Source organism: Manacus candei, unplaced genomic scaffold, assembly GCF_025592945.1.
Source record: "Manacus candei isolate 608988 ecotype Guabito, Panama unplaced genomic scaffold, ASM2559294v1 h1tg000153l, whole genome shotgun sequence".
Taxonomy (NCBI): Eukaryota; Metazoa; Chordata; class Aves; order Passeriformes; family Pipridae; genus Manacus; species Manacus candei.
Genome location: NW_026138201.1, coordinates 1707083 through 1726378, shown reverse-complemented (window position 1 = coordinate 1726378; position 19296 = coordinate 1707083). Strand labels below are relative to the sequence as shown.

Here is a 19296-nt window from a genome sequence, read left to right as displayed (position 1 = left end):
TTCCTGGGGTCTTGTCTGCTCAGCCAGTGTTTTTCTGTTGAAAATTATAATTATACTGCTGCTATTCTATGGAATTACATGGTATGTACACATAATAGACTGAACACAGTCTACTCACACAGTCAGAAGCATGAAAACTGTGTGAAGATGACAAGAAAAGAAAGCAAGGAAGAGGAAGAGAAAGAAATGCATGGGTGTAAGAACAGAGAAAGGACTGTGTAGTGCTTAGCATGAATAAAGAGCCAATAAACCCATAACTGTACCAACTTTTCTTTTTGCATTCAGGTTGTTTCATTCACCTGGGCTACCAAACAGTTAAATCTACATGTAAACAGCAGGAACAGCATTGTCTACAGAGGAGATGAGGGAAAGGTGGTGAGTGCTGCACCTGGACAAAAATTGGATGAGTCACCAGTACAGCAGTTTGTGTCACTGTGCTTTGCTGTGCTGAGAGATAAACTGAAGGCTTCAGCTCACTCAGAAAATGCCATCACTCTTCAGGAAGATGCCTCTTGCTTCGAGGTGGTCTTTCATTTGGCAGAGGATGGAAATTCAACTGTGACCCCTCCTTTTATTTGGAAAGTGGGAAGAAGTGAAGTGGGAGAGCTGGGTTTGCAATTAGTGGTTTATTTGGTAGCACTTCACTGCTGCCACAAACTTATTCCAAGCTGGGACTGCAAGTTTAACAGGCTGGAATACCTGTCTGAAGTGCAGGGATCTCTCTCCTCTGACTTATAGCCCCATTGGGATTACAAATATGGCCCAGTATGACTATGGGAATACCTGCCCAGTGGAATTCAAGCACCAAGGCACAAAGCACCTCAGTCCTGTAGATATGTCCAGGTAAGAGGTAAGAGTGCTCTCAAAAAATCACAATTTTAAACTGCTTTAAACCTGCAGAGCTCAGGTAATCTGTGGTGACCTTTTTTTTTCCTGAAAAGGCCAATGTATAGGGATGAAATGAGGGCATCTCAGAGAGATGTGAGTAACCCATGTGAGGAAGAAGAGCTAAAATTGAATGAGCAGAGGGGAAGGAAGAATAGGGTGGCTGTGGGCTACCATGACTTGCCAGTTCAAAACTGGCAATTCCCTTCAGGTAACCTTAATTTCCCTCTGTCTACATGGTCAGGGAAAGCTCCCCACGCTGTCCCCTTGGAGGAGCCTTCCCAGGAGGGCTGTTCTGCCCTGCACAGACACCTTTGCCACCACCCCTGTGAACGGAAAAAGGAGGCTTTCCATGTCTCACAGTCACCTGCATTTGCTTTAGAAGTACATTGCCTGGGGACTGTGCCTTCAGGAACTGCTGCCAAAAAACCCAGTGTGCTGACTCAAGCCCTCTAGGTGCACCCTGCTGTGTTAATGGGGCAGGAGAAGTGTTGCCTCCGAGGTCTGGCAGCTCCAGGAACAGATGGCAGGGAGGTGTGGGCACGGCTGGGAGCACCTGCACTTGGCAGGGCTGCTGTCTCAGGGATCTCTCTCAACAGAGCTCATTCCTGCTCTCCCCTGCCCCATTTCCTACTGGAGCAAACAGAGCCATTATGGAGTTTATGTAGAAAGGAGATTTAACACTTGGACTGGTACTTTTCTGCTTGAAAAGAAGGTGGTAAACAGAACAGAAGACCTGAAGGCACCAAGAACACTGTTAGGGGTAATTCTGTCACACTACTTGTTCTTCCCAGGCTTTGGACAGGACAGGACTGCTGCCCACATCTTACAAGAGAATATTTCACACAATATATCTGCCAGATTTAACTTGCCTTCTCAAAAGAATAAAACAGCTTATGTGCAGTAGGGTTCAATAATCTCAGCTGAATGTCTCTTCATTTATTTGAACTTTGAGAAATGACACTTAAGACATGTTTCATTCCTGGCTTTAAAGAGTCTTTGCAACACTTTAGATGGAAATTTCAATGATACAATCCTCAGTTGTCATGTCATTGTTAAACATAATGGTGCCTTTCCTCATAGGAAAGGTGCTCCATCCTTCTGATCACCTTGGTGTCCCTCCTCTGGACTCCAACAGGTTGATGTCCTTCCTGACCAAAGAAGTGCTGGCTGAAGCTTCATTTGGATGCAACAGATTCCTCTGAGGAGTAGCTGAGGCAAGCAACTAATTGCATGTGCCAAGAAGCTGAATTAAACTTTACTTCCCAGAGATTCTCAAGTGTTTTCAGAATCTTGAACTACCAGATAACTGCAAAAATGCTTTGTAAATAGTGGGCATCTCTTATCATAGCCACTCAGTGCACTGTTATTTTTAATAACAATGTAAAAACTGAGGAATGTCTCATTGCAATTTCTATTTAAAGTGTTGAAAAAACTCTTTAAGGTCAGGAATGGAATGTGCCTAAGGGTGTGTCTAGATATTAGGAAGAAATTCTTGGCTGTGAGGTTGGTGAGGCCCTGGCACAGGTTGCCCAGAGAAGCTGTGGCTGCCCCTGGATCCCTGGAAGTGTCCAAGGCCAGGCTGGATGGGGCTTGGAGCAACCTGGGCTAGTGGAAGGTGTCCCTGCCCATGGCAGGGGTGGAATGAGATGAGCTTTAAGGTCCCTTCCAACCCAGGCCATCCTATGATTGTATGATATATATCTGCAGATACTTCTGTGTACAAAGGTACAAATAACAGCAGGAGAATACCAGGACTTGAACTGGCACTGCTTAGCTTGGAGCACTCATCAGTTTTTATCAGTGTTAAGTTCATTCATGCTAAAACACTGAGTAAATGCCTTGAATTATATGCTAGGAAAAGAAAGATTTTTAAAGTGACTCAAAAATTACACATATCTTTGGTCTAGATCAGGACAGGACTAAGATGAGTCTGAGGAACAGAACTCTTCAGTCAGATCATGACTTTTTTTCCCAAAGTCACTTCTCAGAATATAATTGTACTTTAAGTACTATTCAACCCACTTATGTTTCACAGTTGTAAACCATCTCTTGGGTGGTTTTTTTTTATTGCATAACATTTTGTGGCTTCCAGCTTACACTTCTCCTTGACAGCCTGAACTTATATCAAAAGGACCAGATACTTATTTTTTTTTTTCTGTGGGAAGCTTAGCAGTGAAGTGTTCTTGCTTCTTAAGCTCTGTCACTGACAATTACTGGTAAACAAAATCAGGAAAATGTTGACTAGTCCAAAGTTCCTTTTCCAAACTACTGGCTGCAGTCAAGAGATAATTAATTCACTCTATGGATTCAGAGCTCCTGGGGAGGGGGTGGGAAATGAGAGTAAGTCATTAGCAAGGCTGTTCATGCAAATTTCTAATTTCCCAGCACTGCTTGATAAGAAGTACTGCACACTATTAGTGACCCGAAAAATATGTCGCTTATAAATCTGAAATATTCCCATTTAGCTTTGGCTTTAATGGCTCCTTATTCCTCAGCATCATTATGAATATGGAAATAAGAAAGCAGTTTTATATAAGCATGATTTATACTGTATATGAGCGTGATTTATGCCACCTGAGCACCTTTTCCAGTAGAAACAGTGGAATTTGGTAGAATGAAAAAAATAAGGTATGTGGAGGTAGGGAAAAGAAGCTATCAGAAAGAGGATGTGCTGTGGCTTGGATACGTAGGGTTGAAGATTCTGTGATGACAGTGAGCAGTAAAGAAGCTTTTTAAGGCACTCAGTAGTGTTACTGCACCCTGAGCACCCTATATTAGACTTAAGGACTTTATACAGCAAAGGGAAATTTGTGTAACACATATCAGACAGCAGAGGCTGAAGGAAGCATTTCCTCTGCTTCCCTAAGCCCTGTTTGATACAAACAACATTTTTTGCTGGATGAAAACAGGAAGTTTTGAGAATTACACAGCACTGGACTGAACCAACACTGAGTGCTTTGAGGGACAAAATACCTCCTGGATGCGGGATGACTTTAAAAGAGCTCAGCTGAGGAAGCTGCAACCATTATTCCTTTTTGGTATTAAGACCCTTATTGCTGCCCTGGGAGCCTGTGGGTGGTTTGCTGCATATTGGAGTGTCTCCATTTAATTAAGGGCTGCACAACATCGGTACAACTGAGAGGAAATCTCTGGCCTGAGATCCTGACTCAGAGCACATCAATGCCAGGGCAAAGACTCCCATCAACTCCGATGGCTTTGAAAAAAACCTTCCTGAACTTGTCAAAGAATTTCAAAGGCACGAGACAGCTGTACTTTTGCTCTTTAAATCACAGAAGTGGCTTTTCATTGAAATGAAATCCCCCATTCTGCTTACAATATACGTCTCAACGCTGTCCAATTTCCTTTATTCTCAATAACTACTGGTACAAGTGAAATATGGAAGAGAAGTGTATCTACGAGGAATGGAAAGCAGTTATAAATTGCCATGTGTCATAACAGAATGCAACACATCTCCATCACTTAAAAAAAGCTTCTTGACTAAAACACCGTGTTAAAAAAAAAAAAAGTGGCAAAGGAAATAAACCAAATAAAAAGATGATACTTGGTTAAAAAGTCTTTTTCAGTCTGAGTTTCCTCCTTTTTTTAAGTTCTTTTGTCAGTGGGCTCAGAGTTTTAGCTAGTTTGAGGTTTCATAATTTCTTCTAAACATTTTTTTAAGTCATATATAAAAAATAAATAATTGGTTACATGCTTTTGCCAAGAATAACCAACAAATGGTTTTATGTTTGTTCCTTTCTTCCTCCTTTGCCTTAACCATCTATCTTTTGCTAGTGTAGAAAATAGAAGGGGCAGGGAGAAAAATAAATAAAAAAAAAAGCCCAAACATTGAAACCCAGACAGGGAAAATTACTTTTGTCACTTGTGTAGGAAAATGCAAAATGATTACAAGGTTTCCATCAAATGACATTGAATGCTTCGGTTCAAATGCAGTTACCACCTGTCATGACCTCGGGTTTAGGAGAGCCTTTTTGATTTATGAACTGCAAAGTTATTCACTGAAACAGCATGCAAATTTTACAAGCCCTGAGAACAGAGAAGTGAACAGAAATGTAAAATTCAGCTCCTGGGTTTGCTGGGGGTTGTTGGCTCGGTTACAGCAGCGCTGGGGGCTCCCTTTTGGCTCTGGGCAGTGACCCTTCCATGCTTTTACAGATTCTCTGGTGATAAGAGGTTTGAGCTGGTTGGTGTCAGAATAAGCCAGTACTTAACCCAATAAATCACTGTTTTCTTTGCAGAGGAAGAGCAGTTTGTACCAGTCCCCTGTCAGAAGAAGAAAGCCTGATCCACAGGCTCTGGGGACACTGCAGTTGTTGCTCCCAGTTCTCACACTGGACTGGTCCAACAGAGCCTATGGAAAATTGCTCCTTGTGCTGAACTGGCCAGAGAAGGGACTGCTGCAAACTGCTCTTCCTCTGCAAAGAAAACATTGATTTATTGGGTTAAGTGTTGGCTTGTTCTGCTGACACCAAGCACCTCAGGGACTGCGGGCAGGGAGAGAGAGCATTAATCATCAGGACAACGAGGTGAAGGTGTTTGTAGCTCTTTTGTGAACTGAGCCAGAGGTCTTTTTCCAGGTACTGATTGGAGCAAACACTCCTTTGTAGTTCTTGGCTTCTCATCTTTTGTTCTACCTGAGGTTCCTGGCAAAATAAGTGTCAAGTTTGGCCTCTGTCTGAGGAAGTTACCTGCCACGCAGTATCTCGGGTCACTGATACAGTGAACAGAAATGAGATACAAATCCATGAAGAAAAAGTTTCTACTGCCTTGCTAGTGGCCTTTTCACATTTTTTGAGCTCTCCAACTCGTTCAGTTCCTCAGGGCATAAGCAGAAGGCCTGTCTGTCTTTCCTAAGGGGCTCCTTAGCTAAGTCAGGTGGATTGACAGCACAATGTAGAATCACAGAATTATTAAGGTTGGAAAAGACCTTCAGGATCATCGAGCCCAACCCTTAACCAAATACCACCATATATTATAGACACAGGAGAGGGTTTCTGGAGGGTATCAGTCACAGATAATGCATAGTTTTCAGTATAAACATGAACCACTGCTGTTGGGGAATCACCCCCCACGCCCTCAGCAAAATCACTGTGATTGCAAATACAAAGTCCTGAGTGAGAAAAGACAAAAAGACAAGGTTTGGGAATACTATATATGATTATTGTAAACATGATTGTTATTTAACCCTGCTGATGATAAACAACATTTAGCAGACAACAAGATCTGGTGCATGCAAGCAAAGCCCGCTCTCCCCACAGCTTTATCTCTGAACACTCTGCAGAGGGGGAACATACAAATGTTTCCATTTCACAGACAGGGGAATGGGCACCTGGTGAGGTGCAGTTGGGTATCAAGCTGTTCAGCAGACAACCCCAGCATGAGGAATTACAGTTCGTGCTTCTTAAGGCAAATTTGACTTTCTGTCCACAAGGTATTTCATTCTCCATTTAAGTATATTCCTCTGTAAAACACACATTATACTGAAAAATCCGTATTAGGGCAGAGTAAAGAATTAAGGGGAAAGACAATATATTGCTTATATATGCTGCAGCTGTAAAAAGCTTGCAGGGTATACCCTTCTCTTGGTACATATAAACACTAATGGCATTCATTAACACAGGCTCTGAGGCAGAGTCACAGCCCCTGAAACGAGGAGAAAAGGAAACCCTTGATTTTCATGAACTTTGCATTCAGTTCTGAGAGAGACTGGTTGGGTAAAATCTCCTTTCTCCTCTGGCTGATGCCCAGAGCCAGCTGAGGGGAACCACCGACCTAGCAAAGTCGTATGAGGCAAAACCTCCCAGGGAACCAGGCTGAGAAGTAATGCCTGAAAGGCTTCTTCTACAGACAGAACCTTGTTTCACCTGTGCAACTCACCATTTGCCTAGGAACCAAAATGTTTTTAGAGGATAAAGAAGGTATGGCTGATGAGAAACCAGACCTGAAGTTCGTGTGTGTGATCTGATGAACTTTGCTTTAGGGGTTTGAAAATGCCCAGATGTCACCGGTGCTTTGGTTAAAAGCTGCTGTCTGAGCCGTGCCAGGTTATTTTGCTGCAAGGTAAATGTAAAAGACATCCTGCAGAAGGCTCCTTAGCTCAGCACGGAGCGAACCACCTCCTCAGCACTGCACTATTCACAGCTCAGGGAGTCAAGGGCAGAGCAAAAACCAGCTCCTGCATCAGGTTCCCCTGGCACAGGCCGGGGCAGCACTGATCGCTCTGCTTTGCCAGACGGGTTTCTTTTCCACAGGAAACGGGGATTTGCTTTCCTTTTTGGCAGTTAACAGGTGCTTAAACTTCTAAAGTCTGGTTCCTGCTGAACGCCTTCAAAAGAAGCCGAGCAGCCACCCTGGAGCAATGTGTTGACGTTGTAAAAGGCTGTAGGGATTTATGAACAAAAGGAAAAAGGAAGGTTGTTGCTGCACTGCAGACAGGTGACAATTAAATCATTTTAAACACCAGCTTGATGTGCTGTGGAAGGCATTTACCATGCTATTCCTATCACGCTAAATACCAATTAAAGACTTGTATTTCATATGGTTCTCCCGTACCGCAGCACTCCCCCAACCCCTTTTCAGTTTTTCAATAACAATTTAACACCCTCATGCCAAGCTGGGGGAAATTATCTTGCAGCTGCAGCATCTGCTCCCGAGCTAAGCCTGGTATGAAAGCCCTGTCTTCCTCCCCTGCTTTGTTAGGCAGCTAAAGGACTGTGGCATCTCTCATTTCCTCCCCAGTTCTCAAACGAGAGGTGTTTGATTAAGATAAACGGGTGTTTGCACTGTTTTAATGAAAAAAAAAACCCACAGTGACAGAGCTCACTTGTCTACTACGGGAAACGTGATCCTTTGCTGTGTGGAGAATGGAAGCACGTGCTCGTTTGGAGAGAGGAAACTTCGGGAAAACAGAAGCAATGCCACCTTTTTGCAGCTGGTTACAAAGTATTATGTGTGATAATCTGCTCTTCACTTATACCCATGTAAATGTTTTGCCGTGGGTACTTTTCAGTTCAAGAGAGGCCACAAAGCAAGGCTGAATGCTGCCCCTTATACTGTTTTTAAACCTGGAATATTATCTTTCTCGGGTAAAAAATAATGCTTGGCATCCATCTGCCAGTGCCTTGAAAGAACATATTTTTCCAAGACTAACTTTTTAAGTCTTTTAACTTTTAACTACTTTAGGTAAAGCCTTAGGCTGGCACAGTTCCTGATCACCTGTTTTTTTTCCAAAGCAAGCAACCCAGCCAGAGGAGGCTGCACATGTGGCTCCCAGCAAACAGAGCACACACTTGTGCTGTCAGAGCATCTATTCATCCTCGGATAAGAAGCCTCACACTGGCAAAATGCTGAGATGTGGCTTTCAGGTGAGGAGATCACAGGCCTTTTGTGTCCCTGCTGTGCACTCCACACCACTTTTGTTTTCAGATACTGTCTTTAATAATTTGGTATTTCTTCTAATCACAGAGATCTCTTTCTGAAAGAAAACCCAGCTCAGTATTGGTTTTGGTGATAATTTCTTTAGGGAGAGGTTTAATTAGGAATGCATTAACTATTCTTATGCTAACCAAGAGGTGTCCTAACCAAGAATAGTCAAAGCCTGAATCTTTTGCAACATTTGTAAAAAGAATGAGACATCTTAGGAGGGAAAAACCCCATGAGAATCATAGAATGGTTTGGTTGGAAGGGACTTTAAAGCTCATCCAGTGCCACCCCCTGCCATGGGCAGGGACACCTTCCACTAGCCCAGGTTGTTCCAAGCCCCGTCCAACCTGGCCTTGGACACTTTCAGGGGTGGAGCAGCCACAGCTTCTCTGGGCAACCTGTGCCAGGGCCTCAATACCCTCATGGTAAAGAATTTCTTCCCAATATCCCATCCAAACCCACCCTCTGTCAGTTTGAAGCCATTCCCCCTTGTCCTGTCACTCCAGGCCCTTGGAAATAGTCTCTCTCCATCTTCCTTGTTGGCTCCCTTCAGGTCCTGGAAGGCCACAATTAGGGTACCCCAAAGCTTCTCTTCTCCAGGTTGAACAATCCCAACTCTCCCAGCAGAGCTGCTCCATCCCTCTGATCCTCTTTTTGCCTCCTCTGGACTCTCTCCAGCAGCTCTATGTCCTCCCTGTGCTGTTCCCCAGGGCTGGAGCAGCTCTGCAGGGGGGGTTCTCAGGAGAATAATGTTTTGCTTTTATGTCAGATTGGATCTGGGTTTTGTGAGTAAGAGGTAGAATGACCTTTACAACAACTGCAGCATTATTTTCAACATTCCACAATTATTTTTTTTTTTAGCCTTCCTTAAATAAGGATGGGAAAAAAATAGATTAAGAACTAATCTTCACAGCTTGCTTTCTATTAAATCTGTACACAACAGCTCACAGAAACCCTGATCCTTCAAGAGAATTTCACGTGTAGATAATCTTGTAATAAATTATGTCCCATTATGAAGTTATTTTCTGTATCTATAGTCATTAGTAAAACACAGCTGTAAATAGGTATAGCAAATTAGGGCTGGTTAGGCAGCATCCATCTTTTCCTCTCCTCCTACAAATGCTGTTTGTGCAAGCTTGAATGTTTCAATGGCAGAATTTTAATTTTGCAAAAGGGGGGAAAAATCCTTAAATATTTAAAAACAAATACACTGGTGAATAGTGAGCAGCTGATGAACTGAGAACAACATTTCTGAGAATTCTGTCACTTAAAGTGGAAAAAAGTCTGGGTTTGGTTTTTCTTTCATCAGCCCAGGAAGTTGATCATCTGTTTGTTTTTCAAAGGCTGGCATTTTTTGTAAGATATAATTCCAGAATTTTTTATCACTTTTAGTTGCAACAGACCTCTTATCATTGGCTGATTCTCCTTACTCAGGACTATTCTATAGTACTTTTCATATTATTAAAAGAAATTAAGTACTGAAAGAGGCTCCCAAAGAAAGCTGATTACAGTCAGCTTCATCCTTTCTAAGATATAGGGATGTTTAAAATATCCTTTACTTATATTATCTCCTTTCAAGTTCCTGTAACTGTTCAATTATACTAATTTCATTTACATTATGGTATTGTTCCTATTTTATGAAAACCTATAATTCTATTTCATGATCTCATATTAAGACTATTAGATTTATCTTTGCAGTTCCATATTACTACCATGAACACACAGCACCTACAGCCTATTTTCAGTTCTTTGTACTTCTCAGCATGTTAGGAAGGCAATACAGACATTAACATCACAAAAAAACCTCCTGCCTCCAACATACGTAGGTATTTTCAATGTATATACTTCATTAATTGCTAAATTAGGAAGACAGAGACAGACATGTTATGTTTTAATTGCCTTTCCTCAAGATTCCTGCTATACCAAAGCTATTCCTGTAAGAATGGAAATATGGTTCTGCTTGTAAGAGACCTTGACAGTGAGAGGGAGGTGGAGCTGGTTCTAGGAATGAGTGTCACCTTGGCACTGGTTAGACACTGATTGCCCTGTAAATCCCAGCTCTCTGGCTCTGTCCCTTCTTTTCCATCTGCTTGTGCATCCCTAGGGAAGTTCTGGAAGTCCTGCAGGCTCAGGCATTGCCACATCAGATTCAGTAAATTGGTTGTGTCAGATTTTCAAAGATGCCTCAAAATGGTGACAAAATCCCCTTGTTCTTGGGAATCCCACTGAGCCACACGAGGTGTCCTGAATGTTTTGAGCCTGGTTTCAGGGCCTGCATTGGCACCAACAAACATCTGGAGCAGAGGGGGTGGATGAGGACCTCAAGGATCAGAGGATGTGGTGCTCACAGCACAGCTGCAGTTCTCCCTGTATTCTGTTCAGATGTTTTTCCAACAGGAATTTTGGGAACACCTCAGGCAGGTGCAGTTTGTGTTCAGGGGAGGAGGAAAGTTCTGCCTGTGAGCTGTTCCTGGAGCATGGTGGGGCTCTGGACAGGTTGGGTACACAGCACCACAGCAAAGACAGATTGGAATCTGATGACATAAAGCAAAATATATTCCTTATCCTCCTTTTTTTTTGCTACTGGCCATACATTTTCCTTGACAATGGCCTGTCTCATTGCTTATTCAACAGCCTGTGTTCCCACACACACACACTTTTTATTGAAATCTTCCTCCCCTCCCAGTTGCCCTGAGCAGTAAGTTTGCAAAGGACCCAGCCTGGCATCAGCATGATTTTATTTTTAAAACTGTTTCTTTTGTGTGGCTTTGGATTTTCCAGACAATGTGCTTGAGGGAGGTCGGCTGAGCTGGGCACTTCCATTTTTCTCTCAGGCAATATTACCATAAGAATCATTTTCCTTTATCTGATCTTGCTTAAACTCATGGTTTTTAAGGCAGCCACTCTGCTGGTGTGAGCTGAAACCCTGTTACTGGAGGCCAGTTCAACTTGTGGCTTGGGAAAATGAGCCCTTTGATTCCTGAATTAACAATCTTTCCAGGTAATCTGGGGAGGAATTTTTCCTACTGTAAAGCAGCTCTGCTTTGCCTGGTCTGGTGACACATATAAGACATAACAGCAGTCACTAAAAAGACTAAAGCACCTCTAACCTGTTTAGTTGGTACTGACATGTAAAGACAACAGGATATATTATCTAAATCAACCCAGCCATGTAGCAAATTCAGTGAAGGAATTTATTGCAAGTCAGAGTGATTATCTACTGAAATGAAACCGGGATTTTTTCCCTTGGAATTGGAATTGATACAGATACTTGAAATGTTAAAGGTGCCAATAGCAGTGCAATGTTAACATGACTTGCACCTGACTTTCCTTATGTCAGTAAGTTGAATGGTCACTTATAATAAATATATATAAATATATAATATGTATATTATTATTAATAATAATAACAACTATTATTTATTTATAATAAACAGTGGTAGGAGGCCCTGACCAGCTGCAGAGTCCCCTGAGCTCACTCCTGCCTGGAAAAGCTCCCACCCCAAAGGGTTTGAACTTGAGCACCTGGAGGGTCTATCCAAGTACCATCTGCATTTTCCTGACAAGTGAGTCACTCAGAGAGAAGATACCAAATTTCTGTTCATCTGAGAGCTGATTCCAGGGCAGTCAAATGCCAAAAATGAGTGTTATCTTCTCTGGCTTGGGCCAAAGTGGGTGACTGCAGATGATGCAGCACAGGCAGGACTGGGTGGAACCTGCTGGTCCCAGTCTGGTGCACGGATGTTGCAGTCATTCAGCTGTTCTTGGATGTCTGCTCCCTGTACTGAAATTATTTCCCCCCCTGTATTTTTCCCTTCTCAGATATTTGCATCATATTGTATCCCCTTCACATTGTTTTCCCATTTACAGTAAATAAATGCAAATCTGACAGATTCATCTCACAGATCACATTTTAAGCTCTCATAAATCTAAGTTGGACATTTCCACTATAAAGCATTAATATAAGTTCCCTTTCACAGACAATACTCCAGGCTATAAGCACAGAGATGGTGGATATGTCTCCTTCTGGTACACTATCATTATGCTGACAATTTAATATAGCTTCTTATAATTTGTCTCTTTCTGTAGTGCCAGTTCCTACATGCACAACTAATTTTCCCCCAGCAGACACCACTGTGGGGACCATCATTTCCTTTATCCCACACCCAGGGGCACCTTTCCACACCCTGCTGTTGTGCAGCCTTTGGCTCTGTTCCCACCAGAAGAGCACAGCACTTGGCCACAGCACTCTCCCATTAAAGCAATAAACCTTTTTTTTTAATGTGCCCTGCTGAGGATGAATGAATAAACGAGCAGCCAGGAATATCTGACATCCTAAAAATCCCTGGAGACAGGATGCTGGGCTCTGAGAGGCTCCCAGGCACAGTGAGGTCCTCCCTGGAGGATGCTGTGCATCCTCAACCTGAGCCACCTCGATTTGCTTCCCAACCAGCACCTGAGCTGAGGTTGGTTTCAGCTTCTGCTATGGTAAACTCAATTTAAAATATACTGTGGTGGCTTTGGAAGTTGGTGGCTCTTCCTCACAGGGAGCTGCAGGTGCTGGAGCTCCCAGTTTCCTTGCAAGGCAGGCAGGAAACCAGCAAGGTCAAAAGCTGGAGCTGCTTTTGGGGCCTAACATATCGACTCCACTTTTTAAATATGGTCTTTCAAACATGTAGGACACAAAAGAAAACCTCTGAAACAGCTTCCTTCACCTGAACTCAGTCTGTAATAACCACAGGGTACCTTAACTGCATTTAGTTATTTAACATTAAGCGCAGGATTTTGTCCATGCCTCTTTAACCAGCTGCACAGATGTGCATTTTGTCAGTTTAGAAGTACCCAGATGTGTAAATATGTGATCCACTGGCACTCTCAACTGACTTGATCACTACAAATCAAGCTTTTAAAATACCAAAGTGGTGGGGGAGAGCAGACACTCCAAAACATAAATTTTAACAAGCCAGACCATGTTTATTTTGTACATTTTGTAATTTCCAACAAGCCAGACCACGTTTATTTTGCACACACACTATTTCCTAGCTCTTTGTGGCCACCAGAAGAGTTCTCTCCATAAATGTTTGGCAACCTGACAAGGCAAGTGCTGTTTGCCCTGTTCCTCTGAAGACCTTCCCAACCCCAAGGCACTCTGTTCTCTGTCCCACTCCCATCTCCACTATCAGTCTTTCCTTATTTATAGGTGGTCTCAGCAAGTCCTTTATCAACTCATCAGATTATTTAACTGGTTTTGGTACATTACCATGGAATTCTGCAGCTTCTTGGTGCAGGGCCAGTTTCCAAAAGGCACATTGCCAGGGGAGGGCTGTTAGTGCCATGATCTCTATTGGGGTTATAATCCCAATTCTACAAAGAACAGCTCTTTCTTAAATGAGCATTCCTTTGCTGGGCCAACGGGCTTTTATACCTTCTCTCCATGCACAGCAGCTTTAGGGACATGTTATAAATGAAAAGCAGATACAACATATCAAAAGACAAAGAGTTCTTTTAAAAATACATCGGGGGGCCCCCTAAAAAGCCTCGAGGTGCTGAATTCAGTGTGTACACTGCAGTATTACCTCCATGCTTAAAGATCCTTCCAGTCACTTTTGCAAGCCTTTGGCAGGAGGTTTTACAGCTATTTAAGAACACCCTCTGTATCCTCAGTCACCAGCATTGAGTAGCTCGTGTCAGCTACATGCTTAGGATGGAAAAAGGGGAACTCTGGCACAACCTGCACTCATTTCATACCCCTTGCAGCTGCTGAGCAGCACAGGGAAGGCACAGGACAAAAAGATTAGCCATCATTATTCCATACACTGCTGGATGGAGCCACTAAGCAACCCAGTGAAGATATTTCCAGGTCCCAAAAGCCCCTGAGCCTGGAAGTATTACCTCAAGTAAGATGAGTAGCTGAGAAATAACACCCTCAAAGAGTGTGTAGAGATAATACTGCACAAGAGATTTGTAAAAGGTTCCCTTCAACACCCAGACTAAACTTGCATACAAAGTATGGCTTCTGGAAGGGCCCTAAGAGCTGCTTAATAGTAAGTCTTGCTTCTGCTACACTCCTATTTGCAAGGCTTCTAAGGAAAGCTTGCAGTTTATTACTCCCAGGCATCCTATTTATGTCAGCAGTGGGCAGATACAGCCAGTCCTGTGTGCATCTCATTAAAAGCCTTTAAAAATACATGAAGAACCAGAGAGAATAAAGGTCAAGTAAATAGCTCTAACAGGACTGCATAAAATATGTGGCATTAAACATTAAACCCGGCTGTTTTCTCAGCGCTCAGAACTGTTTCTCTATTTCGTGTTGTCCCTCCACAACGTTTTAGGAACAAATTTGCTTTGTGTTCTGGTAGGTGAGACGTTGCAGATGTGCTGGGAGTAGCTAAGCAGAGTGGTAACAGTGGAAACCTTGGTGATCTGTCAGCTCCCATTACTGGGTCACCCAGCGTTTGTCCCCTCCTGGTGACACTGAGCTGCATCCCAGCAGTGCCAAGCACAGAGGCTCACACTTTCCCTGGGGTTTAAGTGACACCAGCAAACCAAAACCACGTGCTTTGCAACCAGAAAGGGAATTTTCAGAGGCCAAGGGTGAAAGAGAGTTTCATTTCTCTTCATTTCTGGCTTTACTTTGTTGTTGAAACCACAGGGGAGTCCCAGCCGTTTACACTTTCAACTCCCTTCAAAACATTTAATGACAAATAAGAAAATACTGAGTAAACAAGTCTCTGAATTCAGTTGCTGGTTCTTATTTTTGTTTTCTCTTGTCACTACGTAACATCACCAAGACATGGTGACCATCTTGCCAGTTATTCAACAAAAATACTACTGTTTTCAAGGTAACAAACATTTCCCCCCTCACTCAAAATTCTATGGGTAAAACCCCCAGTAATCTGAAAATTCTGGCTTTCTTAGTTGTTATATCCCCTCATGATCTGGATGTCACAAATTCCTGATATTTTTTGTCCGTACCAAAATTGGGCTCGTGGTACCCAGCATGGACAGAAATCTCACTCTGCACCCAGAAAATACAGGTTTAAAACAGGAAGATGTTGCCTCAGAGAAGTTACAAACTTGTGGCTACACTGTTTAACCTTATTTATGGCATTGTGCATTTGGGGGTTAGTCATTAAATTTAAATGGGTGGTTCAACAAATGGGTTGAGAGAGAAGGAAAATTGCACAAAAATTATATAACCACATTTATGAAAAGTCTGTCATATAGTCTATCTCCCCTTTAGTCTGTTATCATCATTGTCAGGTGGGCTATTTTGCTTTATCAGATCTGTATTTCCATATAGGAGCTCTGACATCTAATTTTAATTACCTCAGACAAAGAAACCATGCCACTAGATAAGGAAGTACAGCTTCAATCCAAATTACTACTAGGTTGTTCTGTATGTCTTATACTAAAATCAGAGTCTGAAGTTACAAATGTTAATGCCAAAAAAGGGGGGAAAACTTGAGCAAAGTTTTCCATGCAGGCCTTAAATATTCAATATCCATGAGTTTCCTAAAATGACATTTCTTGCAACTAGTAAAACCAAACAATATTATTCAACTGAGTCCTGACCCAGCCCTCCAAATATGCCTGAAATGCCTGAGTTTTGGGCCAAGCTATTGAAATTTATTCAGCTCTGCTTTTGGCATATGTTAAAAAATGTATTTGAATAATATTATGTACATTTACACCAGGATTACAATATTTCAGCAGACAATAATTACAGTGTTTCAGGTTAAACCCTTCCATGGTGGGGTATGGAAGCAGGGCCCCAAATCCTATTTCCTGGTTGATTTGGACATTCAGGTGCCAGAGTCTCACTGAAAATCAGCGGGACCCACAATCCTTGCAGGGTGTCAAAATATCAGTTGCTTCTGGGAAGAATGAAGGAGGAAGGTTATTGGAGACATTTTTGAAGAAGTCTGTGACTAGGACTTAATTTTTTGCTGAGTGCTTAACCTTGGTTTTTATTTCTAGCCCTTTTTTTTTTTTCTGTTTCTTTGTGGTGGCAAAGCCTGTGGGTTTGCATGAGAAAGACAAAAGGAACCCTCAGGATGCACAAGGCTCTGCCAGGTGAGCTGTGAGTGGTTCAGGGTGACACTGATAAAGTCAGCAGAAATGAAGCAGTTCTTCTCTCCAGAGCCTGGTATTCTAGTAAACAATCTTTAAAATTTAGCCTTAAGGCTAAATATTGAAATATTAGCCCAGAAACTGCGTGGCTAAAGGGGCAGGTTCCCTCCCAGCTTTCATTAGAAGGCTGGTGACCTCTGGCAGTGAGGCTGGAGAGAAAGCTGGATAACACCTTAGCCCTCAGCAGTGTGATTTGCCAGGGCTAATCAGTCAAAACCTGCATTTTCCTCCTTTTTTTTTTTTTCCCTGCACTGAATTGGAGGTTGGAAAAAAGGGGATTGCTAGTTTTATGCCAATAAATCCCATTCTTGTCTAACACAGCTGGATTAAACGCTCTTTGAGCTTTATGATCCGGAATTACTGTCCCCTAGCTATGGAATATACGTCTTGATAATAATTCCACAGATTTTATAAGCCTCTATCAGGGCCTCCAAGCAGAATGAGAATTATAACCTCATCTGAAAAAGAGGATTATGACTACATCCTCCCCTGCCATCACAGAGGAGCTGCTCCCTGAGGACTCACAAGACAGGGCTCGGAGATGCTTCATTCCATGGAAGCACTAAGTCACAGTGACACGAGTGCCAAGAGGAAGAATCACACCAGGTTTTCAGCCTGCATGCAGAACAGACTTGGAAGCAGCTTCCTCCCAGTTACCAAAAGGGATCCACAGAACAGTGTCAGGCTGCAAAGTCCTCCTTCATTGTCGAGCTGGTCCCTGCACACGGTGACCAGCTCAGGCACCAGCTCGTGGGGGCTCATTAACTTGTTTCGAGGTGATGCACAGCTGAACCATTGTTTAAAAAGTAGAAATAAAGCCCTTTCTGTGACTGTGTTACCCATAAATCTCTGGAAAGCCGTGAAAACACTCCTCGGGGACAAAATAATTGCTGATGACTCAGTCAGCAAAGTGACAGTAAAGGTTAATTGTCTAGAAAAGAATATTTCTCTAATAGAGTTGCAGTATGAGGAAGCTAGAGACAGAATTTTGCAATTTCTAGAGCGTGTCAGAATTGAATCAGACGACTTTCTAAAAAGGTCAATATAAACCAGAAACTTACCTATTAAAAATATTGAAAATCAAAGAACACAAAGACAAGCTTTTTTGTAACAGAGAAAACAAAAGGCACTGATGTATGGGAATGGAAAAGGACTTTATAAAGAACCTGGGGGACCTTCATGAATAAACATAGAACCTTTTAAAAGAAGCTCTGCACAAAATCTAGCCACAGGTTAAGACCCCTTTAACAATTAAGTAGCAAGGAAAAAAGAAAATCACATTTGGTCTGAACAGACTGCCATGTTCAGGAGCAAGCAAAGCCTTTTTCTCTTCCTTTTTCTATTTTCTTTTAATTCATCTCTCCCTTTTTAATTAAACGCTGCTTTAATTTCTCTTTTTCCTTCCACCTTACCCTTTTACCCAAAACCTGCTGCTGTGTGTTTAATTCCTCTTTTCCCGTTATCCCAAACCCATGCCATGTGTCTGTATCACAGGGCAGGGACTCACACACCAATTTCCATGCCAAGTGTGTAGTTTGCTGTTAAAACTCCCTGGTTGTTCGTGGACCCTCTGACTTTCATCCTTCCTTTTGACTCATGAGCATTTTCAAACCTTAAGGGTGGGTCATTTATCACGCAGACCAAAAAACTGATGTGCCAGAGTAACTTGGAAAATCTATGTATGGCTTACAGATTTCTGAGAAACCATCAGACAATGGTCAAGAGCTGACAAGCACCAGCTTCTGAAATTCCCTGAGTGAGCTGAGCTGATAAAGGAAGGATTGGCAAGGAGTGAGAGCAGAAATGCTGGAGGGAGAAGAAGATGGACAGAGCAGCTTCAGAGCTGAGAGGAGAACAAAGAGCTTTCCAGGAAGGTGGCCTGACCAGGTCACCTGGGCTGGGAGGGACTGAGCACTTCAGAAGCCACCCTGGCCGTGCAGAAAACCTGTGGATTGCTCTTGGTTGCTGGAACCCACCCCAGAGAAAGCTCCAGGAGCCAGAGAAGATTAAAGGAGCAATGCACAAAGAAAACTGCCCCCATCTCGAGGCAGCAGGAGCACTCCAGGAGAAATGCCTGCGCCCTCCAGTGCATCTGCTTCCCTTTGAAGTTTGCCTTTGCACAACCTTTGTGCTTGTTTGGAGTCTACAGCTGCTGCACAGAAGTCATGCCCTTTTCTAGGAATACCAGCACATCCTAGATACAACAGAAGAGTGGGAATTCAGAACTTAGCCTGCCTTTCTATTGATTTCCTACCCATGAGAGATACTCAGTTGCCTTTCTGATTGTCTCGGAGCAGCCACGTTCCAAGGAGTTCTGGATCATCTCCAGGATCTCTTTGCCACGTGGAAACAGTTAATTTAGAGTCCACCACTGTCCATGTAACACTAGGACTGCAGTAAAATAGACCTTACGGGGTTAGGACCTCTCAAAGAGAACTGATACTTCTCCCAAGAGAGATGCTGTGACTGTGTGCACCCCATATTCAGATTAAGCCACAAAGTGTTAGAAAACAAGGAATGTCACGCTGCTACTGACATCTTTAACCCACTCATGACTCAAAATCAACAAATACAAGACAGAAAAAAGTTGTATTTTATTTACTGAGCTGCATGACTGTTTCCTTAAAGCCTTAGACTCTGTATCCATCTCTTCATCCCAGTGTTGACTGGAGGAAAAACAAGGAAAATGGACCCATAATCTTAGGATTACCACAGAAGAATCTAAGAATTAATCATACAGTGATACAAATCAGCAGCAGCAGACCAGGATCAGTCCTCAGCACATGAGGTAAAAGACTTCCTTAAGAACTCTGCTTGATAGAGGTAAAATAAGAA

The 19296-nt window shown here is 42.7% G+C and overlaps 1 protein-coding gene across 12 annotated transcripts in view; it reads right to left on the bottom strand.

The window, feature by feature from the left end:
* Positions 1–19296, bottom strand: part of SHISAL1 (shisa like 1) — a 229477-nt gene that overhangs the window by 112439 nt on the left and 97742 nt on the right. The window contains exon 1 of one of the 12 annotated variants that reach the window (XM_051772510.1): positions 13589–13600. The exons of 7 other annotated variants lie outside the window; for them this stretch is intronic. The gene's annotated coding sequence lies outside the window, so the exon portion shown is untranslated. Of the gene's footprint in view, positions 1–6235; positions 6304–6783; positions 6805–6847; positions 7282–8240; positions 8262–13588; positions 13601–19296 lie in introns of those variants that run through there. 4 more of the 12 variants (XM_051772511.1, XM_051772508.1, XM_051772512.1 and 1 more) reach the window with 4 other exon arrangements.